The sequence below is a fragment of the Triticum dicoccoides genome, unplaced genomic scaffold (genome assembly GCF_002162155.2).
Source record: "Triticum dicoccoides isolate Atlit2015 ecotype Zavitan unplaced genomic scaffold, WEW_v2.0 scaffold47297, whole genome shotgun sequence".
In the NCBI taxonomy this organism is placed as follows: domain Eukaryota; kingdom Viridiplantae; phylum Streptophyta; class Magnoliopsida; order Poales; family Poaceae; genus Triticum; species Triticum dicoccoides.
The window spans coordinates 1-10,497 of record NW_021275144.1 but is presented as its reverse complement, the minus strand read 5'-3'; the positions used below and the strand labels follow the sequence as shown (position 1 = coordinate 10,497).

At 50.8% G+C, this 10,497-nt stretch overlaps 14 non-coding genes and 2 pseudogenes across 14 annotated transcripts; all 16 read left to right on the top strand.

The window, feature by feature from the left end:
• Positions 1-4,229: 4,229 nt before the first annotated feature.
• LOC119346672 lies at positions 4,230-4,347 on the top strand (annotated as a pseudogene).
• Positions 4,348-4,644: 297 nt separating this feature from the next.
• On the top strand, positions 4,645-4,763 carry LOC119346668. Its single transcript, XR_005167851.1, has one exon. It is a non-coding gene; the product is annotated as a 5S ribosomal RNA (ribosomal RNA).
• A 298-nt stretch (positions 4,764-5,061) lies between these two features.
• Positions 5,062-5,180, top strand: LOC119346689. Its single transcript, XR_005167868.1, has one exon. It is a non-coding gene; the product is annotated as a 5S ribosomal RNA (ribosomal RNA).
• Positions 5,181-5,477: 297 nt separating this feature from the next.
• Positions 5,478-5,596, top strand: LOC119346724. Its single transcript, XR_005167901.1, has one exon. It is a non-coding gene; the product is annotated as a 5S ribosomal RNA (ribosomal RNA).
• Positions 5,597-5,893: 297 nt separating this feature from the next.
• On the top strand, positions 5,894-6,012 carry LOC119346690. The gene has a single exon (XR_005167869.1). It is a non-coding gene; the product is annotated as a 5S ribosomal RNA (ribosomal RNA).
• Positions 6,013-6,309: 297 nt separating this feature from the next.
• On the top strand, positions 6,310-6,428 carry LOC119346702. Its single transcript, XR_005167880.1, has one exon. It is a non-coding gene; the product is annotated as a 5S ribosomal RNA (ribosomal RNA).
• A 297-nt stretch (positions 6,429-6,725) lies between these two features.
• Positions 6,726-6,844, top strand: LOC119346688. The gene has a single exon (XR_005167867.1). It is a non-coding gene; the product is annotated as a 5S ribosomal RNA (ribosomal RNA).
• A 297-nt stretch (positions 6,845-7,141) lies between these two features.
• Positions 7,142-7,260, top strand: LOC119346725. The gene has a single exon (XR_005167902.1). It is a non-coding gene; the product is annotated as a 5S ribosomal RNA (ribosomal RNA).
• A 297-nt stretch (positions 7,261-7,557) lies between these two features.
• On the top strand, positions 7,558-7,676 carry LOC119346704. The gene has a single exon (XR_005167882.1). It is a non-coding gene; the product is annotated as a 5S ribosomal RNA (ribosomal RNA).
• Positions 7,677-7,973: 297 nt separating this feature from the next.
• On the top strand, positions 7,974-8,102 carry LOC119346673 (annotated as a pseudogene).
• Positions 8,103-8,207: 105 nt separating this feature from the next.
• Positions 8,208-8,326, top strand: LOC119346679. Its single transcript, XR_005167859.1, has one exon. It is a non-coding gene; the product is annotated as a 5S ribosomal RNA (ribosomal RNA).
• Positions 8,327-8,623: 297 nt separating this feature from the next.
• LOC119346687 lies at positions 8,624-8,742 on the top strand. The gene has a single exon (XR_005167866.1). It is a non-coding gene; the product is annotated as a 5S ribosomal RNA (ribosomal RNA).
• A 297-nt stretch (positions 8,743-9,039) lies between these two features.
• On the top strand, positions 9,040-9,158 carry LOC119346713. The gene has a single exon (XR_005167892.1). It is a non-coding gene; the product is annotated as a 5S ribosomal RNA (ribosomal RNA).
• A 296-nt stretch (positions 9,159-9,454) lies between these two features.
• LOC119346716 lies at positions 9,455-9,573 on the top strand. Its single transcript, XR_005167895.1, has one exon. It is a non-coding gene; the product is annotated as a 5S ribosomal RNA (ribosomal RNA).
• A 297-nt stretch (positions 9,574-9,870) lies between these two features.
• On the top strand, positions 9,871-9,989 carry LOC119346715. Its single transcript, XR_005167894.1, has one exon. It is a non-coding gene; the product is annotated as a 5S ribosomal RNA (ribosomal RNA).
• Positions 9,990-10,286: 297 nt separating this feature from the next.
• On the top strand, positions 10,287-10,405 carry LOC119346676. The gene has a single exon (XR_005167856.1). It is a non-coding gene; the product is annotated as a 5S ribosomal RNA (ribosomal RNA).
• Positions 10,406-10,497: the final 92 nt, after the last annotated feature.

Here is a 10,497-nt window from a genome sequence, read left to right as displayed (position 1 = left end):
GCCATCCTCGCCTCCGGCCGCCGTGGGTACTCGCCGTCGATTCGGGAGCTACCGGGCATCCCCGACCTCGTCCTCGCGCTCGCTGGTCTCGCTGTGAGCCCCTCTCCGTTTCCCCTCTCTTCTCCCCCTCGTTCCCTCACCGTAGCCCTCCTCCCCACCACGGCCGAAGCCTCTCGCCGCCGTCCATGTCGCCGTCGCCGTCTCGGTCCGCCTCCGCCCAAACCGAGCCTTCCATCGTGCTCCCGGTGCCACGAGGGTGCCGCCGAGCCCCTCAGGTGGCCTCCCAGTGCCCCGCAGCCCGATCCCGCTCGCGCCCGAACTCCAGCCGCCGCCCAAGTGGTCGCCGCCGCCGATCTAAGCCATCTCCGGTGAAACGGAGGGCACCAGTGGGTGCGCGCGAGCCCCAGCTTCCCGCGCGTGCCTTCCGCTGCTCGATTGGGCGCCGGAGTGGAAATCCCGCGCCCTCCGCCGCGTTTGCTGCCGCCGGCGGCTAAACGCCGGCGTGTTAGCCCCGGTTGACCAGGGGGTTTGACCTCCCCTGGCTCAATGACAAGTGGGGCCCGTCCCTGCTAATTTGGGTTAGGATTAGTTTAAACTTAATCAACCTCTGTTAATTAACCCTGACACGGACCAGTGGGCCCCAGCGCCACTAACTCTTAATTAGGATTAAACTAACCTCTGTTAAACCCCCCTGTCACTGACGTGTGGACCCCACACGTCAGGTTTGACCCCAGCCAGCCGCAGTTGACCCCTGACGTCGTGCTGACGTCATGCTGGCGCAATATATATATTTCTGGATTTAAATTAAATCAGGAAATTCCAGAATATAATTTAAACTTCAAAAATTCATAACTTTTATTCTGTAACTCCAAATCAGACAAATTATATATGAAAAATGATCAGAAAAATCCAATCTATCCATCTGTACTATTTTCATGCATGACTAAGCAAGTTAACTTGATGTTTAATGCAGAACAAGGAAAAGCACTCTAAAAGGCCATGTTTGAATTTGAAATGTGAATCTTTGATTCAAATTGGTTCAAACCCTTCTGGTCTTAGTTGCATTAGCCCAACACACTCATATTGCCATGTTTCATGCATGCATCATATTGTTGCACATTGTTTGGTGATGGTTGTGTATCGGTGTTCTTTGCGGCAGGATCTGCCTCCGAGGAGTACCGTGATTACCCTAACGAAGAACCGTATCAGTGCATCGAACCATCAGGCAAGCAACCAACCATTTGATCATATCTATACAATCCCATGTTCTCGCTCCTGCTCTCTTTTACTGCATTAAGACAACGCGTTTCAAAACTGCTGTGTGCTACGGTAGTTGAACCCATTTCCTCTGCATGACCTGTCATTGCCACAGTAACTAGATGAAACCCACTAGCATGTGTAGGAGTTGATTGAGCCATATGTATGTGTTGTTCCTACCTTGCTATGCGTGCTATGCTTAGAGTCGTGTCAGGTCTGGTTCATCTGGGTCATGGGCTAGAGTGAAATGATTATGTCGGTAATGAGAGTGGTGTGGTGAACACGATTTGGTAAAGGTATCGATGAGAGGCCATGTAGGAGTACATGGTGGGTTGTTTCATTGAAGCCGACCTTAAGCACCGAGATCTGTATGTGTGATTTAAGAATCAGCTACTACCATGCATTGGGCCCGAAACCAATGGACCCTCTCGGCTTCTTATTCACCCTAGTTCTCCGTCCAGGAGTTGCAAGTAGTTTCTGGTGTTTGTAGCCTACTGGAGGCTGTGGACAGCGCTGACCGTAGGGGTGGGCTGTGATGCGGTAGGTACGTGGCACGGTGTACCGAATACCCGTTAGGTATCTCGGGAACCCTGTTCACATCGTTCGGGGCCGTATGGGAAACCTCGGCCGGACTCCATGCGGATGGAACCTGGATAGGCGATAAACCTGGACCGGAGACTTAGGTGACTAGGTAGGTCGTGGCCGACACCCACGTTGGGCTTCCGCTTGAAGGTTGCCGAGTACATGTCGTGTAAACGACGGTAAGTGGTGAGAGCGTGTATGAAGAAGTACACCCCTGCAGGGTTATCATGATCTATTCGAATAGCCGCGTCCGCGGTAAAGGACTACTTGGTTGCCTATACAGTTCATAGACAAGTAAATGGAAACTACTAAAAGCCTCAAGATAAGTGTGAGTGCCGAGGATGGCTCTTCCATAGTAAGACGGAGGTGGATCCTCGGTAGTGTATTGAATTGGTGAGTAGTGGACTCGTGTACGCAAAACCATTTCAAGTTGGAGTCTCGTAGATTAGCCTAGCCAAGAGTCTAAGCTGGCTTGCTGCAATAACTCCACCAACCCTTCTTGATAATATGCATGTATGTAGGATCTGATGTAAGTCTTGCTGAGTACCTTTGTACTCATGTTGCTATAATTTACATTTTACAGAAGACGATGCAACCCCTTCTGATGGGTTCTATGTAGACGTTGACATCAACGAGTAGGCTAAAGGCCCAGGTGGTGATCCTGAGCTTATGAAGGACCACGTAGTATAGCTAGGCTTTCCAAGCCTCTTTTGTTTTACTAGTTGTCTGTACTCAGACAAGTTACTTCCGCTGCTGGTTTGTATCACTGTATGACTTGAATGTTGGGTCGTGAGACCCGTACCTTTGTGTATGATATGTATGGCTCCCGGAGCCTTAAATAAAGTACTTGTGTCGTAGAGTCATGTTGTGATGCTTCGTTGTATTTGCACATATCGAGCATATTGTGTGTATGTTTGAAATGCTTGGTATGTGTGGGATCTGACTACCTAGTTGTTTATCTTTAGTAGGCTCTCTTACCGGGAAATGTCTCCTAGTCTTACCGCTGAGCCATGGTAGCTTGCTACTGCTCTGGAACACTTAAGCTGGCCGGCATGTGTCCTTCTTCGTTCTTGTGTCTGTCCCTTCGGGGAAATGTCACGCATTGAGTACCGGAGTCCTGTTAGCCCGCTACAGCCCGGTTTACCGGAGTCCTGCTAGCCCAGTGCTACAGCCCGGACCCACTTGCTGATGACCGACACGTTCGAAGCTGGGTCATGGATGCCTGTCCCTGTAAGTCTGTGCCACTTTGGGTTTACGACTAGTCGTGTCAGCCCGGGCTCCTTATCATATGGATGCTAGCGACACTATCATATACGTGAGCCAAAAGGCGCAAACGGTCCCGGGCAAAGGTAAGGCGACACCCGTGGGGATACCGTGCGTGAGGCCGCAAAGTGATATGAGGTGTTACCGGCTAGATCGATGTGACATCGAGTCGGGGTCCTGACAGCGTTGGCATCAGAGCCGGACTGCCTGTAGGTTCTCCAAGCCAAACTGGTCGATGTTGAGTCTAGAAATTCTTTAGTTATATGTAGGGGAATTGTTTGTGGGTTGGAACGTAAGGCTCTTTTTACTCCTTTATCTAATGACATTCTGATCTGAGTCAGTCTATTCTTCCACCGGGGGTTAAGGAATTAGGATCTATTTTCTCTATCAGGATCACGTGTTACTAATCAGTAGTGCCTTATAGGTTTGATGGATAAAAGCCTAGTTCAGTTCTTCTACCACGTTATGTTGTTAGGATGGCCTCAGAACTTTGATATGATGATGTTGAGTGTGTATGAAATCCTTTGTCAAATGTCTCAAAATCATTCTTGAGCATTTACAGCTGTTATGCTGCCGAAATTTTGCTAGAAATTCTAATGCCTTTGCATTATGATTGTGCTTTCAGATGGCCACTCGCGACCTCAATCAAGTGGTTCGCCTGACTCGATGCCTAGATGTACCCGGTCATACCGCCATGTTGGTCAGGGTAATGACTGAGGCTGGATACCGCTGGTATCCTGAGTACACGGTCGAAGAGCAATTTCGGGACTTCAATCAAAGCCAGTATCTCTGCACTGTCAGGATATTTCCATCTTATCCTGGGTCCACCAAGCCCCTTCACTGCTCCTATGGACTCGGGGTTACTAATGAGATGGTTGTGCAGGACGCCGCCTACTCTATGATGACCATCATGCGAGTCAGATCTGGACTATTTCGGGACTCTGATTTCCGGTATATGCCAGGATCACTTCCGGGAGCACAAGGGTATCTCCAGGCTATCTATGCTGACCCCACCCAGGAGGATTCACGGACTCGCACCACTGCTGAGATGCTCGAGGATAAGGACCGTGAAAATCGGGCCTTGAGGTTAGAGCTCTTCAATACCCGTGCTGACCACTGGGCCACTTTGACTCGGCACTAAAGCACTAAAGCACCGGATCCCATCAGAACTCCGAAGTTAAGTGTGCTTGGGCGAGAGTAGTACTAGGATGGGTGACCTCTTGGGAAGTCCTCGTGTTGCATTCCCTTTTTAATTTTTTTCGCGCCGCTTGCAAAACAAAACGCACGTGTAAGTAATATATTTACCGTGTTTTATTATTTTGCACGAGTGCGGTAAGTCATAGCTGGGTGCTCACGATTCACGGGTCCAGCGTCGGTGTTGTGGCGCGGCAAGCGTGCACTGGTGCGGTTGAGAGGGAGGGGTGGAAACCGCGTTAAACTCGTCTCCGTAGTTGAGAGCGAGCGGCCAAAGCAATGTACAATCGTCTTTGTAGTGGAGCTGGGAGGGGCAAGGATAAGGGACGAAGACCGGGGTAACATGTCGGATGCGATCATACCAGCACTAAAGCACCGGATCCCATCAGAACTCCGAAGTTAAGCGTGCTTGGGCGAGAGTAGTACTAGGATGGGTGACCTCCTGGGAAGTCCTCGTGTTGCATTCCCTTTTTAATTTTTTTTCGCGCCGCTTGCAAAACAAAACGCACGTGTAAGTAATATATTTACCGTGTTTTATTATTTTGCACGAGTGCGGTAAGTCATAGCTGGGTGCTCACGATTCACGGGTCCAGCATCGGCGTTGTGGCGCGGCAAGCGTGCACTGGTGCGGTTGAGAGGGAGGTGTGGAAACCGCGTTAAACTCGTCTCCGTAGTTGAGAGGGAGCGGCCAAAGCAATGTACAATCGTCTTTGTAGTGGAGCTGGGAGGGGCAAGGATAAGGGACGAAGACCGGGGTAACATGTTGGATGCGATCATACCAGCACTAAAGCACCGGATCCCAACAGAACTCCGAAGTTAAGCGTGCTTGGGCGAGAGTAGTACTAGGATGGGTGACCTCCTGGGAAGTCCTCGTGTTGCATTCCCTTTTTAATTTTTTTCGCGCCGCTTGCAAAACAAAACGCCCGTGTAAGTAATATATTTACCGTGTTTTATTATTTTGCACGAGTGCGGTAAGTCATAGCTGGGTGCTCACGATTCACGGGTCCAGCGTCGGCGTTGTGGCGCGGCAAGCGTGCACTGGTGCGGTTGAGAGGGAGGGGTGGAAACCGCATTAAACTCGTCTCCGTAGTTGAGAGGGAGCGGCCAAAGCAATGTACAATCGTCTTTGTAGTGGAGCTGGGAGGGGCAAGGATAAGGGACGAAGACCGGGGTAACATGTCGGATGTGATCATACCAGCACTAAAGCACCGGATCCCATTAAAACTTCGAAGTTAAGCGTGCTTGGGCGAGAGTAGTACTAGGATGGGTGACCTCCTGGGAAGTCCTCGTCTTGCATTCCCTTTTTAATTTTTTTCGCGCCGCTTGCAAAACAAAACGCACGTGTAAGTAATATATTTACCGTGTTTTATTATTTTGCACGAGTGCGGTAAGCAATAGCTGGGTGCTCACGATTCACGGGTCCAGCGTCGGCGTTGTGGCGCGGCAAGCGTGCACTGGTGCGATTGAGAGGGAGGGGTGGAAACCGCGTTAAACTCGTCTCCGTAGTTGAGAGGGAGCGGCCAAAGCAATGTACAATCGTCTTTGTAGTGGAGCTGGGAGGGGCAAGGATAAGGGACGAAGACCGGGGTAACATGTCGGATGCGATCATACCAGCACTAAAGCACCGGATCCCATCAGAACTCCAAAGTTAAGCGTGCTTGGGCGAGAGTAGTACTAGGATGGGTGACCTCCTGAGAAGTCCTCGTGTTGCATTCCCTTTTTAATTTTTTTCGCGCCGCTTGCAAAACAAAACGCACGTGTAAGTAATATATTTACCGTGTTTTATTATTTTGCACGAGTGCGGTAAGTCATAGCTGGGTGCTCACGATTCACGGGTCCAGCGTCAGCGTTGTGGCGCGGCAAGCGTGCACTGGTGCGGTTGAGAGGGAGGGGTGGAAATCGCGTTAAACTCGTCTCCGTAGTTGAGAGGGAGCGGCCAAAGCAATGTACAATCGTCTTTGTAGTGGAGCTGGGAGGGGCAAGGATAAGGGACGAAGACCGGGGTAACATGTCGGATGCGATCATACCAGCACTAAAGCACCGGATCCCATCAGAACTGCGAAGTTAAGCGTGCTTGGGCGAGAGTAGTACTAGGATGGGTGACCTCCTGGGAAGTCCTCGTGTTGCATTCCCTTTTTAATTTTTTTCGCACCGCTTGCAAAACAAAACGCACGTGTAAGTAATATATTTACCGTGTTTTATTATTTTGCACGAGTGCGGTAAGTCATAGCTGGGTGCTCACAATTCACGGGTCCAGCATCGGCGTTGTGGCGCGGCAAGCGTGCACTGGTGCGGTTGAGAGGGAGGGGTGGAAACCGCGTTAAACTCGTCTCCGTAGTTGAGAGGGAGCGGCCAAAGCAATGTACAATCGTCTTTTTAGTGGAGCTGGGAGGGGCAAGGATAAGGGACGAAGACCGGGGTAACATGTTGGATGCGATCATACCAGCACTAAAGCACCGGATCCCAACAGAACTCCGAAGTTAAGCGTGCTTGGGCGAGAGTAGTACTAGGATGGGTGACCTCCTGGGAAGTCCTCGTGTTGCATTCCCTTTTTAATTTTTTTCGCGCCGCTTGCAAAACAAAACGCCCGTGTAAGTAATATATTTACCATGTTTTATTATTTTGCACGAGTGCGGTAAGTCATAGCTGGGTGCTCACGATTCACGGGTCCAGCGTCGGCGTTGTGGCGCGGCAAGCGTGCACTGGTGCGGTTGAGAGGGAGGGGTGGAAACCGCATTAAACTCGTCTCCGTAGTTGAGAGGGAGCGGCCAAAGCAATGTACAATCGTCTTTGTAGTGGAGCTGGGAGGGGCAAGGATAAGGGACGAAGACCGGGGTAACATGTTGGATGTGATCATACCAGCACTAAAGCACCGGATCCCATCAGAACTTCGAAGTTAAGCGTGCTTCGGCGAGAGTAGTACTAGGATGGGTGACCTCCTGGGAAGTCCTCGTCTTGCATTCCCTTTTTAATTTTTTTCGCGCCGCTTGCAAAACAAAACGCACGTGTAAGTAATATATTTACCGTGTTTTATTATTTTACACGAGTGCGGTAAGCAATAGCTGGGTGCTCACGATTCACGGGTCCAGCGTCGGCGTTGTGGCGCGGCAAGCGTGCACTGGTGCGGTTGAGAGGGAGGGGTGGAAACCGCGTTAAACTCGTCTCCGTAGTTGAGAGGGAGCGGCCAAAGCAATGTACAATCGTCTTTGTAGTGTTGCTGGGAGGGGCAAGGATAAGGGACGAAGACCGGGGTAACATGTCGGATGTGATCATACCAGCACTAAAGCATCGGATCCCATCAGAACTCCAAAGTTAAGCGTGCTTGGGCGAGAGTAGTACTAGGATGGGTGACCTCCTGGGAAGTCCTCGTGTTGCATTCCCTTTTTAATTTTTTTCGCGCCGCTTGCAAAACAAAACGCACGTGTAAGTAATATATTTACCGTGTTTTATTATTTTGCACGAGTGCGGTAAGTCATAGCTGGGTGCTCACGATTCACGGGTCCAGCGTCAGCGTTGTGGCGCGGCAAGCGTGCACTGGTGCGGTTGAGAGGGAGGGGTGGAAATCGCGTTAAACTCGTCTCCGTAGTTGAGAGGGAGCGGCCAAAGCAACGTACAATCGTCTTTGTAGTGGAGCTGGGAGGGGCAAGGATAAGGGACGAAGACCGGGGTAACATGTCGGATGCGATCATACCAGCACTAAAGCACCGGATCCCATCAGAACTCCGAAGTTAAGCGTGCTTGGGCGAGAGTAGTACTAGGATGGGTGACCTGGTGCGGTTGAGAGGGAGGGGTGGAAATCGCGTTAAACTCGTCTCCGTAGTTGAGAGGGAGCGGCCAAAGCAACGTACAATCGTCTTTGTAGTGGAGCTGGGAGGGGCAAGGATAAGGGACGAAGACCGGGGTAACATGTCGGATGTGATCATACCAGCACTAAAGCACCGGATCCCATCAGAACTCCGAAGTTAAGCGTGCTTGGGCGAGAGTAGTACTAGGATGGGTGACCTCCTGGGAAGTCCTCGTGTTGCATTCCCTTTTTAATTTTTTTCGCGCCGCTTGCAAAACAAAACGCACGTGTAAGTAATATATTTACCATGTTTTATTATTTTGCACGAGTGCGGTAAGTCATAGCTGGGTGCTCACGATTCACGGGTCCAGCGTCGGTGTTGTGGCGCGGCAAGCGTGCACTGGTGCGGTTGAGAGGGAGGGGTGGAAACCGCGTTAAACTCGTCTCCGTAGTTGAGAGGGAGCGGCCAAAGCAATGTACAATCGTCTTTGTAGTGGAGCTGGGAGGGGCAAGGATAAGGGACGAAGACCGGGGTAACATGTTGGATGCGATCATACCAGCACTAAAGCACCGGATCCCAACAGAACTCCGAAGTTAAGCGTGCTTGGGCGAGAGTAGTACTAGGATGGGTGACCTCCTGGGAAGTCCTCGTGTTGCATTCCCTTTTTAATTTTTTTCGCGCCGCTTGCAAAACAAAACGCCCGTGTAAGTAATATATTTACCGTGTTTTATTATTTTGCACGAGTGCGGTAAGTCATAGCTGGGTGCTCACGATTCACGGGTCCAGCGTCGGCGTTGTGGCGCGGCAAGCGTGCACTGGTGCGGTTGAGAGGGAGGGGTGGAAACCGCATTAAACTCGTCTCCGTAGTTGAGAGGGAGCGGCCAAAGCAATGTACAATCGTCTTTGTAGTGGAGCTGGGAGGGGCAAGGATAAGGGACGAAGACCGGGGTAACATGTCGGATGTGATCATACCAGCACTAAAGCACCGGATCCCATCAGAACTTCGAAGTTAAGCGTGCTTGGGCGAGAGTAGTACTAGGATGGGTGACCTCCTGGGAAGTCCTCGTCTTGCATTCCCTTTTTAATTTTTTTTGCGCCGCTTGCAAAACAAAACGCACGTGTAAGTAATATATTTACCGTGTTTTATTATTTTGCACGAGTGCGGTAAGCAATAGCTGGGTGCTCACGATTCACGGGTCCAGCGTCGGCGTTGTGGCGCGGCAAGCGTGCACTGGTGCGGTTGAGAGGGAGGGGTGGAAACCGCGTTAAACTCGTCTCCGTAGTTGAGAGGGAGCGGCCAAAGCAATGTACAATCGTCTTTGTAGTGGAGCTGGGAGGGCAAGGATAAGGGACGAAGACCGGGGTGACATGTCGGATGCGATCATACCAGCACTAAAGCACCGGATCCCATCAGAACTCCAAAGTTAAGCGTGCTTGGGCGAGAGTAGTACTAGGACGGGTGACCTCCTGGGAAGTCCTCGTCTTGCATTCCCTTTTTAATTTTTTTCGCGCCGCTTGCAAAACAAAACGCACGTGTAAGTAATATATTTACCGTGTTTTATTATTTTGCACGAGTGCGGTAAGTCATAGCTGGGTGCTCACGATTCACGGGTCCAGCGTCAGCGTTGTGGCGCGGCAAGCGTGCACTGGTGCGGTTGAGAGGGAGGGGTGGAAATCGCGTTAAACTCGTCTCCGTAGTTGAGAGGGAGCGGCCAAAGCAATGTACAATCGTCTTTGTAGTGGAGCTGGGAGGGGCAAGGATAAGGGACGAAGACCGGGGTAACATGTCGGATGCGATCATACTAGCACTAAAGCACCGGATCCCATCAGAACTCCGAAGTTAAGCGTGCTTGGGCGAGAGTAGTACTAGGATCGGTGACCTCCTGGGAAGTCCTCGTGTTGCATTCCCTTTTTAATTTTTTTCGCGCCGCTTGCAAAACAAAACGCACGTGTAAGTAATATATTTACCGTGTTTTATTATTTTGCACGAGTGCGGTAAGTCATAGCTGGGTGCTCACGATTCACGGGTCCAGCGTCGGCGTTGTGGCGCGGCAAGCGTGCACTGGTGCGGTTGAGAGGGAGGGGTGGAAACCGCGTTAAACTCGTCTCCGTAGTTGAGAGGGAGCGGCCAAAGCAATGTACAATCGTCTTTGTAGTGGAGCTGGGAGGGGCAAGGATAAGGGACGAAGACCGGGGTAACATGTCGGATGCAATCATACCAGCACTAAAGCACCGGATCCCATCAGAACTCCGAAGTTAAGCGTGCTTGGGCGAGAGTAGTACTAGGATGGGTGACCTCCTGGGAAGTCCTCGTGTTGCATTCCCTTTTTAATTTTTTTCGCGCCGCTTGCAAAACAAAACGCACGTGTAAGTAATATATTTACCGTGTTTTATTATTTTGCACGAGTGCGGTAAG